At 41.1% G+C, this 24250-nt stretch overlaps 1 long non-coding RNA gene across 4 annotated transcripts in view; it reads right to left on the bottom strand.

Moving 5' to 3' along the window:
• Positions 1-24250, bottom strand: part of LOC146768052 (uncharacterized) — a 149937-nt gene that overhangs the window by 100034 nt on the left and 25653 nt on the right. For 2 of the 4 annotated variants that reach the window (XR_014954030.1, XR_014954031.1), the window contains exon 2: positions 11965-15360. This is a non-coding gene — a long non-coding RNA (uncharacterized LOC146768052). Of the gene's footprint in view, positions 1-11964; positions 15361-24250 lie in introns of those variants that run through there. The other 2 variants (XR_014954029.1, XR_014954032.1) reach the window with 2 other exon arrangements.

The raw sequence follows: 24250 nt of genomic DNA on the forward strand, positions 1-24250 counted from the left end.
CTGTGGGTACTGATACAGAACACCAAAAGCTGAGGAGAAAAGGTGAGATTTTGAGACTGATATTCACAGTGTAAGAGGAAAATCAGATCCATGTATCCTTGGCCTCTTCCTCTAAATAATTATTTAAAAATCAAAACCATTTAAGGTTTGTTCTCTCTACCAATTTAAAAGGGGCAGACCCTTAAAGCAGCAGCCTCTTAAAGCAGCAGCCATGTGAACAGATTGCACTTCAGACAAAACAAAGTCAGGGTTTCCTTCCATAAGCACTTCCTGTCATATTGCAGGATTAGCTTTGAAAGGTGTTGAAATGGTCCTGATAATGGCTATCACTGAATGCTCTTTGATGGCCAAACCCTAAGTTCAGTGGTCTTGTTTCCTGTACAGTGAATAACCACATATATTAAAAAAGCAAAGGTACCAACTGTGGTATTTATGTGCTGCTTTGCTGACAGTCTCACTAGGGATGCAAATGATGATTAAACAGACATACACACTGCACCCTTCAACTCCTCCAGTGTTTTTCCTTTCAGGTTTGGACTACCACACCTCTGTAGGGCAGTGCAGGGGAACTGGGGCACTTCTGTGGACAAGCAGAGAATTTTGGTCTCCAGGACTGTGATTCAGACACGTTTTACAGCCACTGAATTCAACATGAATATTTTATTAAATTTAATTTATTTTTTTAAAACTTGAATGGGCCCATTCTAGAACAGACCACTAAGAAAAAGGCAATTGCAGAGTCTGTGCAGCTGACAGGGCCAAGGATCCCAGTGCACATTAAATCGTGACTGAAGAAGCCATTAGGAGAGGGACTTCAGGTTCATGTCTGAGCTTAGGCCACTTGACTGCACAATTTCTCTTGCAGCTGAATCTCTTTCACTGATTCTCTACTGCTTCTTGGTTTATCAGTCTGAGGAAACTGTCATCACAGTAACTAGTTCTGCAATGGACCTGCAGAAGGAGTTGTGTCTGTTTAGAGATTTAAATATATCTGTGGATCTGGACCTAAATTCTGATATATTACAATATAACAAGAAATTCTTGTCATTCAGGTAGAGAACCCTTCATTTTTAAAACCTGCAAATATTAGCATATTTATAGCCTTTCCAGAGGCAAATTATTTCAGGAATAAGGAGAAGGAAAGCATTATTTTGAGCAGCAAGAAACTGAAATCTCTCCGGAGCCTCTGAGTCTCTTTATGTGTGTGACATTGTGGAACATGCTGTGAATTATAATTGACAGCACAGACTGTAAAATTATGGTCCCTTTCTAACTGCTGTCTCTGCACTTGAGCCCTGCGGTATCATTTCCCAGGAACATGCATTTCTCATCCTTTAATCTGGAACCACTTTCATGCCCTACACTGGCTCCATTACACACCCGTAGAGACTATCTCTTCCATGAGGATGCTGTCCAGATGTCTGGGGCTTACTGCCTGGGCTCCTTGTGGGACAGAAGACATCTGACACTCAAAGCTAGAAATTTATTGTCAATGAAGGAGTACGGCACCAATAAAAGTTATTTCAACTTACTTGAGTATTTCTGAGGTGCTGCTAATAATATAAAGTGGTGATAACCAGCCTCGTAATCCGCTCTCAAAACTACACGTTACTAACTGACCACAAAAGAGTTTTTCCCATTGTACTATTGTGGAAACTTCATGCCTGCAGGCAAATAACTTTGGTTAAGGGGGGAAGGTCTTGAAAACTTTCATGGGTTTGTGACAAGAACAGCTTGTCTGAGTCTAATTTTACCCAATAGTTGCATAAATGAATTTTTAAAACATGATACATATTCTTAATGTCTAATCCAGGACTATGCGGTTTCATGCAGGGCTAATCCCATGGAGTAATATATGACTTAAAGCCTTGGATCAGAACACTATTGAATATCAGTTATACCAAAATTGTGGTGCCTGACGATAGCTAAAATAAATAGAAGAGAATGGCACGCAAGCGAAAAAAAATAGAAAAGACAGATAAACAGTATGAAAATGTTTTTGTCTGAAACATTGGAATTCCCTAAAGTATCACTTAAGCACTTGGAACAAGGACTGTGTTAGTCAAAGAGGCAGATGTCAATTAAAAACTTCATGTAGGACAAACCCAAGAGATAGAGAAGCTACACTTGAACATTTAAATCAGAAGATTAAGAGAATCATAGCGGAAACACAAAAATTCTGGGGGACACAAAAATTTGTTTCAGCAGGCAGCTGCCTCTCAGAAATGTCATCCTGCACTTCATTAAATTGGTGAAAATTTCAAAAGAAAGAGCCTTCCAGGGCAGTAAGTATCCTAAAAACACCTGCTCCCAGGAGGCTAAAGGCTGTGCCCCTCTGGATTCTCTCAACTTTCTTTGTTTTGCCTGACAGAAGAACTTGACAATCTGATGCTCTCACGCACTAAGACTTCATTCACTTGGGCAAGGGCAAGGGCTGAAGTGGCTGAGATAGTGGGAGATGTTCTCTTTCTGGGTTACTTCAGACTTGCCTCTGCTCCTTCTCCAGCAGAGCAGTGGAATACCCTTCCCTGTCATCCCTGGGGAATACTGCCCATCTCAGAATTTCCAGGCTTATAGGTCCTTGCCTTGTTGCTCTAGTTCACATAAATATTTTGTTGATGACATCTGTAATGGATTAAGAGTTTCTTACACGACTCCATCCTACCTGCATCACTTTGCTTGTACCATGAGCTACCAAATTGACCCGAAATAAGTTTATCTACATTGCACAGGTACTCACTTCAAGAGTGACAAAAAATTGCCTCCTGAGTACACTCCACAGAGCCAAGGGATCACTCCCATTCTGTCTCTTGGTGGCAGGAAGGATGCACTGGCATCATCTTGGAGGACAGACCTTTGAGCCTACATGACCTGAGCACCATCAACCCTTGCATGGTCCCTGCCCCAGGGCTCACAGCCACAGAATTTGTGTCAGCAGACCCCTTCTGTCTGCCCTGTCCCTCCTGTGCCCTGGGGGCAGCAGCCAGACAGCCAGTGGGACACAGCTAGGAGAGAGGGAGACTCCTGCTGGGAGCACCTGCTGTGCCAAGGAGCTGAGGAAATGCTGCTGCAGTGGAGAAGAGTCAGCAGCCACCAGATGTGAGGGATGATCTCCAGATGTTAGGGGAATGTCAGCCTCCCACAACTGGGAAAGCTGTTTACCACAATAATGGTGGAGTTGCTCTGTAATCCCTTCTTTTCTCTCCTGTTTACTCCTGCCAAAGCAATCAGCAAGTTCAAAGCTGCCACTGAACTCAGACAAGAAGGGGAAGATTACAGAGTGCAGCAATATTCTGTGTGTAAACCAGAGCACTTCCCATTATGTAATGCAATGGCTTCCACAGTGTGCTACCCACAGCTCATGGGAGCCTGCTCAGCCAGGCTGCTTTGGCCCTTTATCACAGCCTAACCTCATATTTTGCCTCTGGAAGCCTTCAGTTGTATCCCTGAGCACCAGTGCCAGCTAAGGAGGCAGTCACTATGCTCCCTTGGGTTTCTGCTACAATGATGGTCCAAGTCTCCTAAATGACACTTGTAAGACAGCTAAGAAGCATGTTCGTAGTTTTAGCTGATGAATTAGGCAGCCAAATCTATCACTGCCTTTCCCTTGGATCTTGTGAAATATTATCTGAAGAGATAATCCGCTGTGATAAATAAACCAAAACAAATGAGCTCCTCAACAGATGGTTTCACTATTAAAGTCTGAAATCAGAGCTGAGAAAAACTTTATCTGCTATGACACAACATCTCACCAAATGCTGACAGATTTTTCCTGTTGTTCATATTTATATGATGAAAGCAATCAACATGATATTTCTCTTAAAAGGCAACCAAGAATCTCAGCCCAGCCTCAGACAAAGCTTTTATTTCCAGATGTTCTTCTCTTTGTAACATGAAACATAAGAACTCTTGTTACAAGGTCAAGTTAAAGATGCATCTAGTCTAATGTCCCAACTTCAAAAGAGTACAGTTTAGGGTGTTTTAGAAAGTGTATATAACATGGCAAGTACACCAGGGTTCTTTGCTTAGTTTATTCTCCTGGATTCTCGTGTGTTTTCTACTTTAAAATGATTGTCCTTTCTGTATAGCATTAGCACTGCGTACGGGGCAAGATTCAGTATAATTAAAAGAATGGATGAGTGGATGAGTAGATTAAGTGAAGATCACTTACCACAAACATTGAAACACATGCAAACCTAAATTCCATGTATATGAGCATTTTACCAAATAATATGAATTTTTAAAACTGGAACCAGAAGACCAGATTGTTCTCCAACAAAAACCAGATTACTTGAAATGTTTAAAGCTTTCACTTTCACTGTAAATATTACTCCTTCACTACTGCTAATGTTGTGTATATCTCTACAAAAATGTTTACCCTTTGTGTTTTTAGTTCTGTGTCTCTTTTCCTATTTCATTTTCCTTAGAAGAGCCCTCTTCTTGCTACTTCTCTAAAAATAAAAGGCAAATTCCCTGTTAGCCACAAAGAGAAAACAGCCACTCTGAAAACATGCATGATCAGAATATACAGACACATTGTTCCAAACACTATGCTCTGCTCAGTCTATATTTGTATGGAGGCATTAGTACATTTAAAATAATCATATTAAGTAACTTCAGATTCATGGCAGCACAATCAAGACCAGGCAGGTTTGCCTGGCTGACTCCATCACAGATATAGGTCTTGAGAACAGGCCTCTGTCCAAAGGGGTCTTTATTTCCAGTATGAGATCCCACACAGTAGCCCCCATATACAAGAGAGCACTGAAAGGCTCTGGAAAAAAGCTGGCTAAGTCTCTTAAAAACATGTTGTGAGGCTGGCTAGGTCTCTTAAAAAACACATTGTGAAGCTGGACATTTTAGGTTAAAAACACAGAATAATTTTTTGAATGATAAATTGGTCTCTGCTTATGAATTTTATGCTGCTGGAAACAAAAGAAACCACTATGTGCACCTTATGGTAAGGTTTAAATAAATATTAGTTAAAAAAGCAAAAGTGCGGTCTCCTTTATTGCCAATTACAGGTTTACAAAGTTAAACAAGGAAAAGTAATACTATAGCCAAAACAGACTTCCAGAGAGCCCTCCAGGGTCTCACTTGCTGTTCACTGGACTAACATTAGTTATATTTTTATACCACAAGAATGGGCAGGGAGTATTATTAGGGTTTTGGTAGCTTTATGATCAGCTTCATATTCAAGATATTTTCTTCCAGAAATCTCCACATTTATGTGCAATCCTTAAGGAATATACCAATGAATTGGAAGAAGCAGTAGTAGTATTTGTGAGGAAAAGAAAAAAGCCAGGCTCGGGGTCAGTCTAGAAGTAGATATAGCTGTTAAAATTTGGTTCAACACATTCAAAGCAAGTTGCTGGCTTTCTGTTCCCTGTGTTCCAGGAAGAGAGCATTCTTTGGCAGGCATTCATTCAGAGGTTTCAATTTATGGGAAAGAGGCTTGCCTCAAAGAGGTTATTTTTCTTATTTGACCAAGGTTTGGTGTTTTCCATCATTAGCACTCTTTACCTCAAAAAAAAAAAAAAAAAAAGGTGAATTTTCAACAGGTATGTTTTTAATCCAGATATCCAGGAGTTCCTAGGATTTTGTACTAAGGCACTCCTAGGCCAAAGTTAAACCTACAAAGCTGGTCTTAAATATGTCAAGAAATAAAAATACCAACCCTTAACCAGATCTTTGTGCATTGATTCTACTGCTGTAGCAGCACAGCCATGTGTACCCAGGTATGCCAGGGAAGTAAGCTGGCTACATTTTGCACACCAAAGCAAGGCAGCTCTGAATTGCCCACAGCTGCATCATGCTTGCTGCAGAATTCACAGTTCAACTTTCATTTCCTGAGTAATCCAGCACTGCTAACCACAGAAGAAAAGAAGGCTCTAGTCTTACATTGTCTAAAGATCTGGCCCAATACATACATGTATGTATTGGGCCAGAAACTGTGAGATTTCCATAAAATATAGGGGTTCTTGGCCTATCTGGTTTTCTATCTCAGATTTCAGAAATTTTTTCAAGAGGGATTTTCACTAAAAGAGGTATTGTGCATTTTCCAGAGTTAGTGTGCATGTAGCAATGGAACCTAATTTGCCATAAGGATTTGCATGAGGTAATGCCATCTGCATCACATCTCTTTCTCTATGGAGAAAACACTAAAATGTAATTTGAGGTCAAGATTGTAGGGATTAAGATTACTGCTTCTTTTAAAGTACACTATAAAGATGGAAACTTTAAGTGGGCTTATAAAATGAAAGGATCCTTATGTCAGGCCATATTTTCAGCACATTGCCTGTTATTGCCTAGAAGAGTATTTAAAACTGTAGTAAATGCCCCCTGTATTGCACCTTGATGTTTGTACCACATGCACTTTTCCTATTTGATTGTGTTGATCTAGGAATCCCTATGCCCAATCTTAGAAACATTTCAGAAAGCAAAATCATATTTGAATCACAAGGCATGATGAATCTCCCTTGACTTAAGATTTCTACATGGTGCATATTTTAGTTTTCTCCTGTGGCCCTCAAAGTTTTGCGTTCATTTTGTCTCATCCTTTGAACTAAATTTGATACAGCACATAGGAGACCTTTAGGCTGCATTTCTCTTTCTGAAAAAGGACACAAGACAGGCCTCAAAGAATTCAGCTGGAGACCTGGGAGCATAAAGGTTAAACCATCTCAACCACAAAAAATGCTTAGCAATACCTAAATCCAGACCTCCCCTCTGTGCCTGATCTCTGTATTTGTGGCAGTACCATTGCTCTCCTGCAGCTTTATTTGCCTCAGGGCAATGGTAGCATCTCTTTTATTCTCTGGCTTTGACACTGCTTCATGGTCTTGAGATTCCAGAAAGGTCCCAGCTGATTGCAAGCTGGGATTGCTCCAGTTTTCAAGAAGGACAAAAGGAGGACCTCGGAAATGGCAGGCTGACTATTCTCACTTCATTTCCTGGTGAAGTTATGGAGAAGATTATTCTGGGAGGTATTGAAAAACACCTCAAGGACAGCACAGCCACTGGTCACAGCCAGCATGGTTTCATGAGAGGAAAGTCCTGCTGATAAAACCTGATTTCCTTTTATGAAAATGTAACCCACCTAGCTGATCAAGGGAAGCCAGTTGAAATCTTTTTGGATTTCAGTAACACTTTCAGTACTCTCTCTCACAGGATCCTTCTGGACAAAAGATGCATCCCACAGCTGGATAAACACATCATGCCACAGGTGAACACCTGGCTCATGTGTCAAGTGCCAAGGATTATAGTGAATGGGGTGACCTGTCACTAGTGGGGTTGCACAGGGCTCCATCCTCATCCCAGCTCTCTATAAATGACTTGGATACAGGACTGGAAGGGGTACTAAGCAAGCTCCCAGGTGATACAAAACTAGGAGGAGCTGCTACTCCCTCGAAGATAAGGAGACCTTATCTTCGAGGAGAGAGACCTCAACAAATTAGAAGGCTGGGCAATCAGCAGTCATATGAAGTTCAATAAGGAAAGATGCCAAATTCTGCATCTGGATATCAGGAGTCTGGACTGCACAGGGCTCAGTACTTCATCTAAACATTCTGTTGTAATGGGACTGCTTCTATATTAGTGGGGACGCAGATATGCAGATAAGCATACATGAAGAGACATTTTTAATTCCTGTGCTTGCATGTTCATCCTTTTTTATTTTATTTGGGCTTTAAAAACATTTTTCAGACTGATAGAACAAAAAGAGAACATGCAGCATTTCATAAGAGTGCATTCTGTTGAACTGTTCTAACACCATCAGAGAAGCTCCCCAGGTGGTGAACTAAGTGGCAAGTTTCTAGACTTTCACATCACTAGTCCAAAAACTCCCCATTTGGCAATGGAGCAGAGACATCTGCTGAAATTGAGAAATTCTTATTAGCTGAGTTCAGATAGAGAAGCCTGCAGCTAATCAATGACACCACTACCACCATCATCACCCAGAGCTGCAAGTGCAGCCCAGATGAATTCAGAGGCAGGATTTCAGAAGACCTCATGAAAACAGAGCTAAGCACTGAGGACAAAAAAGATTAGAGACTTTAGGGGATCACAGGCCAAAGATTAAGTAGAGGTCAATCTAACCATAAATAAAGAAATGGATAAATTGTCCCTGCAGTGAGGCTGAGTAATGAAAAACTGAAAATCTCCATATTGCCCAAATTAAAAGTACACAAAGCACATTACCCCTTTTTACCCTCAGCTACACCAGTGAACTGGACCAAACCAAAATTCCTGCTTCTGGGAATGTTATCTCTGGACCATGTAGTCACACTTGTTGAAAGGAACAACTCACAGCTGTAGCAGAAATCTCCAACAGCTTGAACAGGTGAAAAATTGTAACACATCTAGTCCTTTTTTCCATGTAAAGCACAGGTACAGCACAGTGGTGCTGTTCTTATATAGACACAAATGTATCAGCACCAAGCAGGTGAGACACACCAGAGACTCCAAATCTGCTGTCATTATCATTTTTGCCAGAAACATTAAGTAAATATATTATTTAAATAGTTGAGATGGAATCAAATATACAATAGTTCAGAACTGTTTTTCAATGATATTTAAGAACCTAATTATTTTTTAAAATCTTATCTGTGGAAGTCTACAGACAGATCTTTCCAGGAAATTAAGTTATTCCCTTGTTACAGGAAAGGAACACAACAGAGAATCCTGCTGTTACCTGACAGTAAAAGGGTGAAAATTGATTTTGAAAACACTCAGCAGAATATACAGGAAAATAAAAATTGTATTTAAACTACCTTGAACTTCCACAATTGATTGTGTGAGTAATAAGGGCAAGAGCACCCCATAACACCATAAAACATTGGGTTTTTTTTATTTCAGGTTACCATGACAAACTAAACTGACAGTGAGATCAGAATCAGGCCCAAATTTTTTTATACAATCTCTGATCCACTTGTGGTTTTGTCGTTACTTACTTAGATTGCCTTGTAAAATTCATCACTGCCAGTAAGTATGGCTCATAACTTCTAAGGATACAGATATTTATTGTGTCTAGTCCCCATACACTACACATTCTGACAAGAATTAAAGTGCTTTCTTTGTGCCCTTGAAACAAGATTGAAAATGTGCTTTTCAATACATTTATTTTAGGGCAGGGAGGAGGTAGACACCAAACCCTTAGGATCCACTCAGCTGGCAGAGTCCACAGCTGAAACACTATTACTTTCTTTCCTGGTACCTTAGAGCTCCCATAGGCAATTCCTTGTTTTCCAATGAGTGTCTGAGGATTCTCAAAACCCCTTGAGGCTTCATACCAGTCTCTGGAAATTCAGACTTCTCAGGGCGCTGTGGGACATGGTGCTGGGATTAGACTTTTAGCAAGTGCTGGGATTAGACTTTTGTCAGGCGATGGTATTAGACTTTTATCAGCAAGAGTCCTGTGCTGCCTCAGTGTGGCTTCCAGATCTCCATAAATTTCTGGCCAGGGCTGGCCCATGCCAAGGAGAATTCTATCACCAGCCAACACAGAACTCCATGGGTCACTCCCATGTCCACACTGCTCTTTGCTCCTTGCCCAGGCCCTGCCTCGCATTCGGAGCACCTCGTTTAAAAATAAATAAAGACTGCCTAAATGGGTTTTGCTAGCTTGTAATGACACATGCATGATTACGTGCCTGGCAAATTTTCACTGGATACACACAGAGGGAGTGAAATGTGTAAGTGCTTTTTCCTACTGTGCGTATGATGAGGTATTACAACACGAGGATGCTCAGTTGAAAGCAAGGCTCTGGTTCAAAGGAAAAGCAGGTGGTTTCGATTGTTTCCATAGACCAGAGTGCCTGCTTAATAAGAACAAGCAAGTACATGCAGAATTCAGAGGATCAACAAACTGTTCTCATTAGAGGCTTTCCACCGCAATGTGCCTACAGACACATGCACACAAAATTAAATAAATGTCACAACATAAAAATGTGGGCTATCAGCTCTTGTGTTTCAGTTCACCCAGGGATAATTGACCAAGCAGTGCACTCTTTAGTGATGTAATATAAGAAAACTACCTCCTAATTGGCAATGGTGAGTAAGTAATATGATAAGAAACTATAATTTATAGTGTAGATGCAATTCAGAGTGTATGTGTTCTGTTTACCAGGCCACCACAGGGGTTGATTACTTTTGTCTGCCATTTTTCCATAGATTTTAATATAACTGCTTAAGTAGAAAAAGATTCTTATTTTTCCACAGCTGCCACCTGTCTGGAGTACAATAGACACTTTTTAACTGGCACCTATTCTTGCTGGAAATAAATGCACTGACTGCGAGGTGGTCCTAATTATAGGAAACTGGAAAAAATACATTGTTTGGAAGTTTTATTCCATTTTACATCTTTGCCAAAGACCTGGAGTGAGTGATGGAGTGGACCTTCATCATGCCTGCAGATGACATAAAACTGGGGGGAATAGCTGACAGGCTTCTGGGCAAGGCTGCCATTTTAAAGGACAGAAATGGGCTAGAGAAATGGGCCAACAGGAACTTTATTAAATTCAAAAGGGACATATGCAGAATCCAACTCCACAGAAGGAGAAGCCTCTTGAAATGCTACAGGCTGGGGACTATCTGGGAAGCAGATGTGCTGGAAGGAGGCTATCCAATGCCATTCTTCCAAAGTTTCTCTTAATCCATAGTTCACAGACCTCTAGTATTCCACTTGCCTTTCCATTTTTTCTGGTTAGTCTGTCCTGAAGTGTGGCATAGGGCTACCAGTACTGAGTAGTGAGAAAAGATTATTTCACTTGTCTGGTAGTCTATACATCTGTTCATACTTTCCAGTATGACACTTGATTTGTCTAATGCAGTGTTTCTCTCTGACCATGGCTAATGACCAACACACCCAGACAAAGATGGAGGAAACACACAGGAGTCAAGTCTGGAATTATCTTTTTGCTATATTTGGACCAGGACTAATATTTTATAGCCAGGATGAGATTAGATAACATAGGATAGGCCCAGATCCACCTTGTCTCCTTCCCTTTTCTTTCTCAACTCATTCCTCTCCCCACTCTTACTTCTAGCTGTGGAATCCCACTTAAAGCCTTTTCTGTCTTACTTTAGCTTCCCAATAAGCCAGTTCAGCTCAGAAATCTAGTAGATGCTACTTGCTTTATTTATACTGTTCAATTTCTTCTATTTTAATGAGTACCTTAGGTTCCAATGGAGACTGAATCAAAGGCTGAGACTGACTGCTCATCAAAGATGAGCAGGAACATGAAGGGGAGAGAAATGTAAAAGAAATAGGACAGTTATGCCTTAATCTCTATGGCACACAGCTCATGCCCCCTTTCAACATTTTTGGACTGGAGAGCTTCCAGTGAATGTTAATTAAACCTCACAAAGCTCCTGTAGAGCAAGACTTGTCATCTTTAATGGGTGAATAAAGAATAGTCCAGAAGGAAATGGCCTTCCTCAATGACATTAGGCAAGGCAGGAGGAAATTCAGAAGCAGAAATAAGCTCCTTATTTTCTCCTTTATTCCCAAGCCACAGTGCTGTTTTGTAAGTTTACAACAGCTAAGACTTTGCATGTTTAGAATATTACTACTACAAATAATGTCCCTGCATAAAGATATGCCAATAATGCATATTTTGTCAAAGCTAGGCAGGAGGTATCATGGAGCATATTTCAAAATAGGTGAGTATTTTAAACCTAGAAGATGCAAGGGTTTATGGCCTTAACAAAATTCCCAAGGGATAGGCCATATATAGAAGCTTTCAACACAGAGCAAGCTGAGCAAAATGGGACGAGAAACTAAAGTGCTTCAGGGAGTGATCTGTTCAATGTTAACACACTGAGTTAACAGCTACCTAGAGTGAGTCATCAGTCCCCCTGGATGATTTCAGCCTTTTATCTAAACTTGTTTGATGTAAAGCACTTGTTTGACAAAAATCCATGGCTCCAACCTCCTTTCTGATCACCTCAAGTCACAGAACTGTGCTGTCAGACTGGTCTAGTGAAATTTTGTCATATTTACACAGCTTCAGGACAAGATGAAGGAATTGTGTCCATATTGGCCTGTTCAGTAAAATATCCTCATAAGCAGTGTGCTGGGAAGACAGAAAGAACTAAAATTTAACTTTTTGCATGAATGCTACCCCTATTACATCACAGAAAAAAAAAATTTAAATAAGAAAGCAAACATTAAAGAATGGGAAGACAGTTTCCCTGTTGTTGCATTAAAAGTAGTAGCTTCCATTAGCATTTTGTGAGCAACATAATCTTCCCAGAGAGGTGAATTGTCTATTCTGAGGAGTTCAGGGGCAGATACAAGCATGGTGCAAAGCTGCACCATCCTCTTGCATCTGGGGAAGTGGTGAACTCAAGGAGACAAGCACCTCAAGCTGCTAGGAAGAATGGAAATCCCAAAAGTCAGGTAGAGCCATATCTAAGTGTCGGGAGGATTTAGTCACCTAGATGCTGTCAAGTCTTGTATTTCAAAACTAGATTGAGCAGGGACTGAAATCTGTGTGGTCCTTTCTGCACACTTTTCCTCCAAAGAACAAATAGTGCATTGTCCTTGGTCCCAAATTTTGCAGCCTGGGTCTCTGACCAGAGGTTACCCCAACTCCTCAACACTGCCTTATTGCAACACAAAGCCAATGTGCTACCTGGCTACACACTCAGCCTTGAAGCATTAAAGTCCTCTCAAGTCAGTCAATTCTCCAGATTAAGTCTTGGTCTTAATTTGAACATCCTTTTTTCCTTTGTGATTTCATTTTGTGAGTGAAACTTTCATCTTCTGGCAAGTAATCATCATTTTGATATAAGGAATATTTACCCTTCAGCAATATTTATTCTTGATAAAAAGGATATGAGGAACTTTGCAAATACATTTACTGTAGAGATTACTGCATACGCAAAGTTGGACATTCACCTAAAGGCTGATCCTGCAAGAACTCCACATACAAAAATCCCATTTCATTCAGACTGTGTTCTACATGTTCACTGTCAAGGCACCCAGAGCTCCCTCTTGGCAAGGTAGGAACATTTTTAATTGTCATGGTAGGCGATTCTAACAGGTATAGGAGTCGATAATGTAAAATTGCATGTAGGTAAAACAGCAGTCACAGATCCACTGAGAATCATCCAACTGTACAGGGATTATAGAAGTTTTTAAGAAACATCAGCACAGCACACCTGGTTTTGTACAAAGGGTTAATTTTGACAAAAAACAACAGAGGGACAGCACAGATTTGGGAGCATACTGTACTGCATTTCTTTAGAGAGGCTGCTAAGATGCCTCCATTGGAAACTTTTTGGGCCCGATCCTATGAAGCAGATAGAAAATCCTGTAGCTTTAGTGAGCAGCAAAGGTTGTCAGAAACTTGAAGAACTCATGTGTTAGCCTCCATGCCTGGTATCTGAAAATACACACAATTTCTCAGGTGAGGTCATCCCAGTGCAGAGCAGAGTAGGACAATCCCTTCCCTTGCCTGCCTGGTGATGCTGTGCCTGAGACACCCCAGGCACCGCTGATTTGTGTTCAATTTGCCATCAACCAGGACCACCAGGTCCCCTTCCACAGCACTGCTCTGCTGCCTCTTTTTCCTTAGTCTCTACACACAATCAGGTTTACCCCAACCCAGGTGCAGAATCCAGCACTTGCCCCTGTTAAATGTCACACAGTTGGTGATTGCCCATCTCTCTCATTAACTCACCAACCTCTCTTTGCAGAACCTCTTTGCCTTCAAGGGAGTCAACACCTCCTCCCAAGGGAATGGTGTTGGCAAAATCCCTCATTATCCTTTCCAGTCCTGCATCAAAGTTGTAAATTAAGATGTTGAAGAGAACTGAGCCAAGAATGGAGCCCTGTGGAACCCTGCTAGTGACAGGTCACCAGTCTGGTGTCACCCCAGTCACTGTAACTCTTTCTGCCTGAGCCATGAGCCAGTTGCTCACCTGTGGCATGATGTGTTTATCCAGCTCTGGCATGGACGTTTTGTCCAGAAGGATCCTGTGTGAGAGAGTATCAAAAGCTTTACTGAAATCCGAAAGGATTGGCTTCTCTAGATCAAGTGAGTGAGTTACCCTGTCACACACAGCAGGAGCTCAGTTTCCACAAGCAGGACTTCCCCCTCATGAAGCCATGCTGGCTGTACAGAATAACCTTTTCGATGATTTTGCTGGGCACCGAAGTGAGACTGGCAGGCCTGTGCTTGCTGGGGTTCTCCATTTTGCCCTTCTCAAAAAACTGGGACAGTGTTCATCAGCTTCCAATCAGCTGGGACCTCTCCCCTTCAAACCCTACAAATCTGTAAGAATACATCTGGAAATTATGAGTTTGATTTGTTTCTTCCTTGGGTGAAAAAAATAAAGGAGGACCCATGTAAACCTCTTTTTTTTGTACTGAGACACTGTAGAGGTGGCTGAAGCATAGATTCTGATCATAGACCTCAGCTCAGCCTGGGTGGGTGTGAGAAAAGGTCTGGGGGGCTTTTCCCAGCTGTTTCTTGGTTTGGTGAGGTCTCATTCCCACACCAGGGATTTTGAGGAGAGGGATTTCACACTGCACTGCTGCCACCCTGTATGAAATCCCCCATCCAGACCCACTGGCTGTAGCTGAGGTTCAGCTGCCAGAGCCTTGGCCTAAGCCCCACTTGCTGTGCAGGCAAACTCCTCACTCCTGAGGTACTTAATCTCACACTTATAAGAAGTAAATCTACACTGTGAAAAAAAAAAAAACAACGGTTTTTTTCCAGTCTTAGAATTCTGCTTTTAGTAACCAAGCTAAATATGACATAAATATCCTAGACAAATGCATGTCTCTGGAAATACTGAAACCCTGGCCCCATGACACGGCTGCTGGGATTCCTGCCATTCGCTAAAAAGTTAAGCTGGGAAACACTTTGTCCAATTACTAAAAACAATGAAGATATAAAGGAATTATAACCTAAAAACAGAGGTGTTGAAAGAAAGAACACAGATCCACGTAATAAAAAATATTGATTTAATTAAGGCAGCAGAGTAAAACATTCACAAACTTGGATGCCCCTGGTGTGTGTGCATAGGGGGGCAGGTGGGTGTGCATGTGTAAGCACACATGCTTCCCTTGCAAGTGGTTTCTGACCAAATCCTAGCAGAAGTGTCACAGGCAGGAGGGATATAAGGATCAGCTCCTCTTCTCTAAAGATGATGCAGAGAGCAGTATTGGCATGGATACTTACAAGCAGTCATGGTGTGGACCCCATCCCTGCAACCTGGTGCTGGCTTTGCCTGGGAAGATGGACACTGAGATGGGCTTTTGTTCTCTGAACTTCTGAACCCTGCAGGAGACCCGAACCACCGAACCGCACTCTGGTTGTTTGTGAAGAGAGTAATTTATTGAGCTCCATCCTGGAAGAAACCACAAGACATTCTGAAGGGCTAAATTCAATACCTAAAAATATTACTCCAGAGCAGGATGAAATGAGAAAGATTTCAAGACTGAGACAGACATGTGTTTCCAAGGGCAGCATTTTGTGCAGTCCTCAAAAAGTAGTATTTTAGTGCTTTTGGTGACTGGAACAAAGACACATTCAGCCCCCATTGCATAACGTCAAAATGACCACGGAACAATTTTTGGTTGTCCTGTGAGGTGATAAGCAAGAGCAATAACATGTTTGGGAGTTCTCATTTCTCTAACAGGAACCTGCAGGACACTTGTGAATGATTTGTGCTGGAAAGGTGAATAAACAGGACTTCAACTGAACCTGCAGTGTTCTGCAGAGAGCAAGCAAGAGCAATAGGAAAGATAAAGAGGGGAACTCCTTGTGTTTATCTTAGAAATTATGTGTCTGCAGACAAAAGCCAGTGATTCTTTTCCTTTGCCCCTTGGTTTCTGAGCCTCTCAGGGATACATGCCCCATATTCTGAAGTTTTTCTTTCACATGCATGGAATTTAGAAACTATCTTTAAAACAAGCTGCATTAAATTCATGATTATCATGTACTCTAATACTAGAGTGGGGGATCTAAACAAATCACTAAGCATCTTGGGGTTCAGAACGAGGTGAGTTTGCAAAGAGTCGCTGTGAAAAGCATCCACCTAGTATCAGAGTAGAGGGAAACTATAATGAGAACCACCTTATTTAAGTATTGCCAGAAAAGCTAAACTATTCTCAACAGCAGATATTTTAGGGACCTTTCCACTATACTCTAGATTTTTTGGCTGGTCACTTTCTAGATGATTCAATTCCTGTTCCTTTGGAAGTATGCTGAAAACCACAGAAATAGCCGTTAATCTTTGGGAATGCTGAACTCTTAAGCACGTCAAAGCTCCCAAATGCATTTCAAGAAGTCTGAGCATTTCCCCATAGGAGTTCAGAGACTTTTGTTTCTAGGAAAGAGTAGTTATAGACACCACTCAAGACAGACTAGAAAAGCAGACATAACACTACAGTGCAGTTCCACAGTGAGCTGAATTACTCGAGGAGAGGGGTTTTGTCACTCCTGAACACATAGCTGATGTCCAGCTAATTGATAATTCGTAGCACTGAGGAAGAGCATCCATGCACAGAAAGCAGCAAGTTTATGTTCAAGGCCCTGAAGAGAGCTGTGACTCTTCACACTCTTTCAGCAACCACCTCACTACAATGTAGGGAAGCTATAGGGAGGAGATGGAAAAACAGGATCAAAAGCCTGGGTTTTCCACAAGCAAAAGGTTCACATGCCAAATTTTTACATGCCAGAAATACGTGTGCAAGTCAGATGTTACAAAATAAATGCCAATCATTTTGTCCAGTCTGACAGCAGCACTCTCTCAGTAAGACTGAGGGAATTAAGAATTTACTGCACTTTTTTCTACTGTAGAAGAAACAGAACCCCCAAAAATTTGGCTTGTTGGAGGGGGTTGTGAGGTTCTTTGTATTGTCCAGATCTGATCACTGATTTTTTTTTTTTTTTTTTTTTTTTCCAAGGGACTATATTTTCAGATAAGCCAATACTCAGGAACTGCAAGGGGACAGACTCTCAGAAACAGGTTTTCTTGATAATCAGTTAAATGAAATTTCCAGATAGTTGCACATTTAAATGTCTGGCTAATTTACGTGGGTGGCACTTTGCTAAGCTTTGGCTTTTTTTTTTTCCTGACAGGAACATTTTAGTCCCTCACACTTTGGAAAAACTGCTGCATTTCTCAGTCAAGGGAAAGTTGATTACATTGCTTAATGTTTTAGGAAAATACCTGATACTGTTTCTGTAATTTTCTGTTTACTTGAGCACAGTATCACAAACAGGAAAAGACATTAAAGTCCTTCAGATTTAGTGAGACAAAGGGGAAGTATAAAACAAGAGGTAAGAGGAGTTACATGGGTAGATATTCTGCATAGGTCATAATCCTCTCTGCCTATGCTGCATCTGCAGTGATGGTGTTCAATGCCATGAAGTTTGCAAGTGTTAGGAAAATACAAACATGATGCTAATATCCTCTAATGTACTCACTGCTGGTAGAGTTGCTTGTTTTCACATAACCATTTTGGGTCAAAAGGAGCTGCAGAAAGTTTTTTAGTCCAAGCATTTCTTCAGCATAACCTTTTCATGCCGTGTCATTATAGCTTTTACTTTACACATCTCCATGTACCGATCTCTCTTGCTGTGACCGACAATTTCATTCTTTCAGAAGCCTCACAATTATGGCCTATCACTCTTTTCATCCATATATTAACTACATTGAGAATCACATCCCATTTCAATGATTTTTTGCCTTTTCCTCCATTCTTTCTACACTCTCATCTCTTCTGTACACCATCATTGTTCTGTTGCTTTTCTCCAGTTCCCTTAGATGTCACTTTGTATAACTTGCTTAGCCATGGGGGAATATATTCCTGTAATTCTTAATCACACTACACTTCCAAAGACTCTTCTTTGTCCAGGACAGACTGTACTATGCATGTGATTTTATGCTAGCAGCTGAAAATCTGGCTGGCAGGCACACATGCCCTTCTTTTAACAAAACAAAATTCCTCAAGTTCAACACAAACACATGCCCAGAGCAAGCATTGTTAAAAGGTAAGAAGAATTTTGAAGAGGCGAGGGAAATGAAGGCAGCCAGGGAAAACACAGCTTCTTAATTTTGCTGCAAATTATTCTCCATCACTCCCTTCTCCCAAACCACCTTGATCAAACAATCCCTATGCAGCCTGCCCTGTGCTGGGTCAATTGTAGTAAACTTCCAGCTGTGCCTGGCATGCAGGTGTTTGGGTTATGTTTTGCCAGCTACAGGTGGACTGATTGATGTTGCAGTTGTTTTTTCTGGGGAAAGCAGCCATACAGGAAGGAAGGTGAAGGAAAATGGCTGGGCTGGGCATGTTCTGCACTGCAAACCTCATGGTCCACTGGCATTGCAAACCTTCCTTAACAGATCTAGGGATGTATTCAGAGCCCCTTTCACATTTCCCTCTGCAGCCATGAGTACTGGACACTGATACTTTCCACAGTCTGCGTGTTACCTCTGAAGTGCAGATCTCTTTTGGGTGGGACAAGGTAGGCAGATTAACTTTTGCTTGCTGCCACAAATCCTTTTGAAATACAACCTCACCTCTGCAGCCCTTCTTAAGCACTTACCAGTTCAGGAAGAGCAGGTCAGGTCACCAGGACAGGGACTCTGCACAGCACATGGCTCAGGAAATAGCTATTGTCCCAAATAATATCTGAGACTGCCTGGATTTTTTTTTTCCTGTCATTTTGGGTTTAAATAATAGCAGATAATGCCTTCTGAGTTCCCTTCTGCCTTATTTTATCTCACTAATGCATTAAAAAGTGGCTGTATCTGAGGGTGTCCAGCTGTTAGCGTAGGTGATAGGGCTAAATCTTATTATTGACTTTAGCACTCTCAACCTGAAATGTTTGTGTGGTTGAAGAAAGTTAATGAAACCTTTCTGCAGCAGCTGTTACTCTGAGTTGAGAAAACATCTCTGCACTGCTCCATTAGCATCTCCTCAGAGCATTACTGCAATAAAAAGCCCACAGGGAATCCCATTCTCTTTCTTCAGAAACAAAGGTGTCACAGACAATGTATTCGCAACTAACAATTAGCAAAAGGGCTTAATTCAGGTTTCTCTGAGATGTGATGCATTGACATGAAGTAGGGCAATATATATATGACATTTAGCATGGCAAATGTACAAATGTCTCACCAAAGGTAGCTCTGTTTCCAAAAACCACTGTGACAACTTTCAGCTGTTGCTTTTAGGATGATAGAATCGGGTAATAAAATTGTATACACTGACATCATCATTATTAGTGTCTGATTCAATGTGTTTGTATTTCCTGGAACAGAACATATGCTGTAGAAGCTTGCTGTTCTTTGCAGTTATGGAGTGGCACTCTCCAAACAAATACCATTATTCTCCACTTTGTGTTGGGGCAACTTCCACACATCTTAATCTTCTCTTTTCCTTTCTTTTCCATTGTCATTCACTGTCCTTTCTCCTTTATTCCCATGCAGGGAGAGAGGATATTGACAGCCCACCTTCACACCTTGTTTCCTTGCAGTTCTCCAGCAGAAAGGGCAACCTAATGTAGACCACTGTGTTTAGCTATTTAATGAACAAAAGCCAAAGTAGTGAAGCCATGGTATGGGCACAGTACTCAAGATCAAATCTGCTGTTTGCACACTGCATTGCCAGCACTTTTATGTCAATTAATGCTTCTCTGCAGTCAGGTGTTTTTCATTAGCAAGAAAAAAGAGATTCCAGGTGAAGATTTTATAAATGTGTTGACAAATGCCAACATTCTTTTATTCAAGTTATGATTAAAATGATTGTAACCTCCGAGGGAAAATGCTAGGAATTCTCTTGATGTGGTTAGGAGGGAGAAAATTTGGCTGAGGGTGCCAGAATGAACTCTTTGATTCTCCAGAAAAACTGGACAACAAGCCAAAAGGTAGTTTCTCCATACACACACTGTGGATATGTGGCTTAGAACAGTGTACTCATACACAGGTTAATAAATGAACCACGGATGCGCCTTTCTGATCCAGGTTACATTTTAAACCAAATACTTAAGTTCAGCTGGTCTCTCCTGCCTGAAGCCCAAATCCTAACCTTCTGATGGAGATACTGATCCCTATTACCTGCAGGTCCTTCTCCTCATCATTACCAGCTTACCAAACAACACAGCTGACAGTGGCTCTATGCTTCACCTCTCCCTTGGGAAACACACATACACGTGGGCCTGTCTTTAGGGCTGCATTACACAAGGCTACAAAGAATGGGCCCTCTCATTTGATGAAATTGTCATACAATTTCTGACAGCCCTGAGGCCTCAGGTGTATTTACAGGTCTATTCAAAATCTGTGTCCTGTGTTACACTGTCTGCAACCTTTGCATACATTATTGAGAGTAAGTGTGTGGTTTAGCTCAGTTAATAAGCAGGGCTGTTCCCTGAACTGGCTCCCAGGAGAAGTAGTGACTGTGTGAAATTATTTTCTGTCCTAACACAGACAGAGTAACACCAAATCACAGAATATGCTGAGTGGGAAAGGACCCTCAGGGATCACTGAGTCCAACTCAGTGTGGCCCTGTACAACACCATCCACAAGAATCACACCATGTGCCTGAGAGTACTGCCAAGCACTTCTTGACCTCTGTCAGACCACTTCCCTGGGGAGCTGTTCCAGTGTCCAACCCACCTCTGGGTGAAGAACCTTTTTCTAATATCAGCCTAAATATACCCTGATAGAGGGGCCATTCCCTCAAGTCCTGTCACTGGTCATATAATGATAACATGAATCCTAACTTCATTCCTTCATATCTGCTGTCTAAGAAAGCGTACTACCTCATCTGGCAGATTTTTGACTATTCCAACAAGCTAAAGAAACAGCAGACAAAAATTTTTATGTGGCTTTCCACCAAAACTGAGAAGGATTTCTTCCCTAATCCAAAAAAGACCTCCCTTCTTTTGTCTTCTTGATTTCTATGCTTCTACAGAATATTTTTACTGTGACCCCTAGAGTTTAGAGAGTCAGTATTTGTCTGAGGAACCCTCCTTACACTGGGATTTTCTCATCAGTAGTGCTTATGTTTTGAGTGCAGGATCTTTAGGCCAAGGAGTTTCACAAAGAGCAAGAGCTTCTGAGGTTCAGAGGTGTAGGGTTCTGCACCATGGCAATCAAGTAGCAAACCCCAGGTCCCACATCTGCTGTGCCATTGGCCAGTGCTGGCATCTGTCACACTGCATGTCCCTAAAAGCCCTTGTATGAGCTGCCAGTGCTGCAGCAAAGCACATTTCCACTAGCAACTGGGAGATGGAATCTATTCTACAAGTACTACAACACAGCAATACTCTCAGCCCAGCATCCTGCTTATGTGCACATTCCCAAACTTTCTATTAATAACTAAGCTATGAAACAGTAGATTATTTTCCATATATTAGCACCTTACCTGATTAAAGAGCATATTCTAGAGTGAAATTAATGTTTTAAAAAAACTGCCCAAACTAAAAAAAAAAACAAAAAAAACACCAAATTAACAGCCAATTGTTTTGAAACAATAGTGAGAAATTAGTAAATTATTTGTCAGTAGAAGTGAAAAAGAATAAAATCACTATGGAAAGAATTTTTACTTTCAAAACTAGACAGATGCTCTGTTGTGGTTTTAAAGGAGAAGGGAGGAAATGTTGGCTTGGCCCATTTTGATCTCTAAAGGCTTGTAAATCAGTGATAATAAGCTTTCCTAGTCTAGCCTGGGAGAGGCTGTCCTGGAGTGATTCACATTTCAAAGGGCTCAGGATAAACAGAACACGACTCTCCAGTTTGTTCCCGTGGAGTAAGCAGGACAGTACAAATTGGGGAAGACTGCTATTTAGGGTGGACCAAATCTTCCACCGACCTCAAAGCCAGAACAATTAGTACAGTGGAGCTCAGCTGCTTTCATATTCCAGCCAAAATCACTCCCTTGTTAAACTCTGGTAACTAAATAAAGGATAAATAAACTAAAGAAAGGCAAAGGATGACTGTTCCCTGGGTTTTGTTACTGAGTTGTGTCACAGGATCTGCTTCCTGCAGGACCCTCCAGGATTTTGTCCTTTTGACCAAGTCTGTTTATTTGGTTGGACTCTGGAGAAGGATATTGGTTCTGAGAAACAAAAGAGGTTTATGACAAATATAATTAATCTAAAAAAGGTAAACACCCCAAACTCTTTGTGCCCAGTGAAAGGCCATAAAAAAAATATCTCAAATCAGTCCCACAGTACTAGCAGGACAGAAGGCAGTGAAACACTGGGACTCACAATGATGGCAGTGGAGAAGGGACCATGGAACAGCAATATCAACTTCTTTGGCTGCTCCAAGCAGCACTGCACCTCATAGAGTAGACCAGATAAACCTAATTTTTGTTTATGTAGGGGAGTTTTCCAGCACAACCTAATGACATTTATACCTGTAAATTAGTACATACTATCCATGCTTTTATCACAAAAAATAATTTCTAATACAGCAGGAGGCCCAAGTCTGTCTCCAGCTGAGAAAAAAATAAAATAGCTGACCAAAATTTCATTTGTATCAGCATAACTAACAATTAACAAAACAACCCCAGAGATTTTCTATTGGTTTAGCTGAGAACTGAAAGCAAAACCTCAAAGACTTTGCAAAACTAAGTAGACACTGCAGGATTTGAAAAGCAGCCACCTGGCATAAAGCAGATTTGGGCAAAACAAAGTAAATGGTACAGGTTCTCCACCATGAAATTACAGGGATTTTAGCATCCCTGGAGCAGAAACATTATTCCAGGAGCAATAAGGGAGCCTATACACCACAACCTGCAGAGACTGCAGAGTTAGTGCTGAATTACAGACTTCACCACCCCCTCATGGCCCAGAACTTTGTCATATAGATCTCAACACCACACTGCATGTCACAGGCTCAACATGCCCTACACTGCACACCTACTCATACCAGAGCTTTGCCTGAAATACCTGACCACCTTTTTCCAATCTTTGCAGTAAGATCTGGAAAACTGACAGAATCAAAAAACCAGTTCACAGAAAAAATCTGTCATGGTAGTGTCACAGTAGTAACTGGGTGACGGCATTGGGGAAGTGATGGGTCATTAGCAACCAAAGGCAGTGATTTTGCACTGTTTGCTCTTCCTGCAGCAAAAGGAGTACCCTGGAAAGAATTAAACTCTCTCACTCCCCCATATTTATGTAAAGGTGTGCCTGGAGACTTGCAGTCAGCATTGAAGCTCTGTTGCTCTAGACGTTCCACAAACACAGTGAGAGATAATCCCCCATCTGAAAATAATTTGAAATCTAACCAAAAATACAAAACAGAGAGAGGAGAAACAGAGCCCCAGAGATGGAAGGGCTTGGCAGTGGTTAGACAAGTCAGTGGAAGAGCTGGAGACAGAGCCTTGCCTCCTGCCTTTCAAGTGAGTGCCCTCACCTCTAACTCACGCTCAAGCTTGGAGCCAGGCAATTGATGTGCCACAAACCTATTGCTTAAAACCCTGTATGTGCTGCTGCTCCCTGAAAGGATCAGCAAAATCACACTCCTTTCATGAAGGTATAAAAGAAAGATCAAAAGACAAAAATAGATTGTGTGGAAAGCTGTTGGTTCACGTTTTGGAACAAAATTCATATTCAAAGTAGGAAAAATTTTAAGGTACCAAATGAAACTGTATTTTAAACATTTTGTTATCCATGAGATTATATCCACATAAAAAAGGCCTGCCTCTTGGCTTTAAACAAAATATCTAGAATAACAGAAAGCAAAACTGGTCCACCTTCCTCATCTCTATTTTGATTTTTTTGCTCTCTAGAAGAACAAGGATTTTATTACCAAATTACAAGGCAATAAATTCTGATACAACTACTTCATGGACATATACTGAAAACATCTTGTGGAATTTGTTTGCAAGGGAGGTCATGAAATCAAAGAAAGGTTGGTCTTTTAGGAAGGGCTGAATAACTTCATGAGTCATTACCAGTAATTCTTGATGCTACACAAGGAAATGCATAAAAATCGTACATTTAGAGCACAAGATGATTCTTTACATAGTTCATTTTTAGCAGAACGGAAGATTGTGAGTAAAGAACTAGATAGAAGAGTTAATTTTTGACATTTAGGCTTTTCTTCTAGTTTGGTTTTCCATTGCATGTTCTTGGTGTCCTTGCTGTCCATGGATCTGCCCTTTTTGGAAGAAGTTTCATCCTAATGCTGGCATCCCAACATAGAGGATATAATTAGATGTCAATTAAAATATGCACTCTATATTTGCATTAAAAAAATCCAAGATTTCTGTGCTCTA

Source organism: Lonchura striata, chromosome 3, assembly GCF_050655825.1.
Source record: "Lonchura striata isolate lonStrDom1 chromosome 3, ASM5065582v1, whole genome shotgun sequence".
Taxonomy (NCBI): domain Eukaryota; kingdom Metazoa; phylum Chordata; class Aves; order Passeriformes; family Estrildidae; genus Lonchura; species Lonchura striata.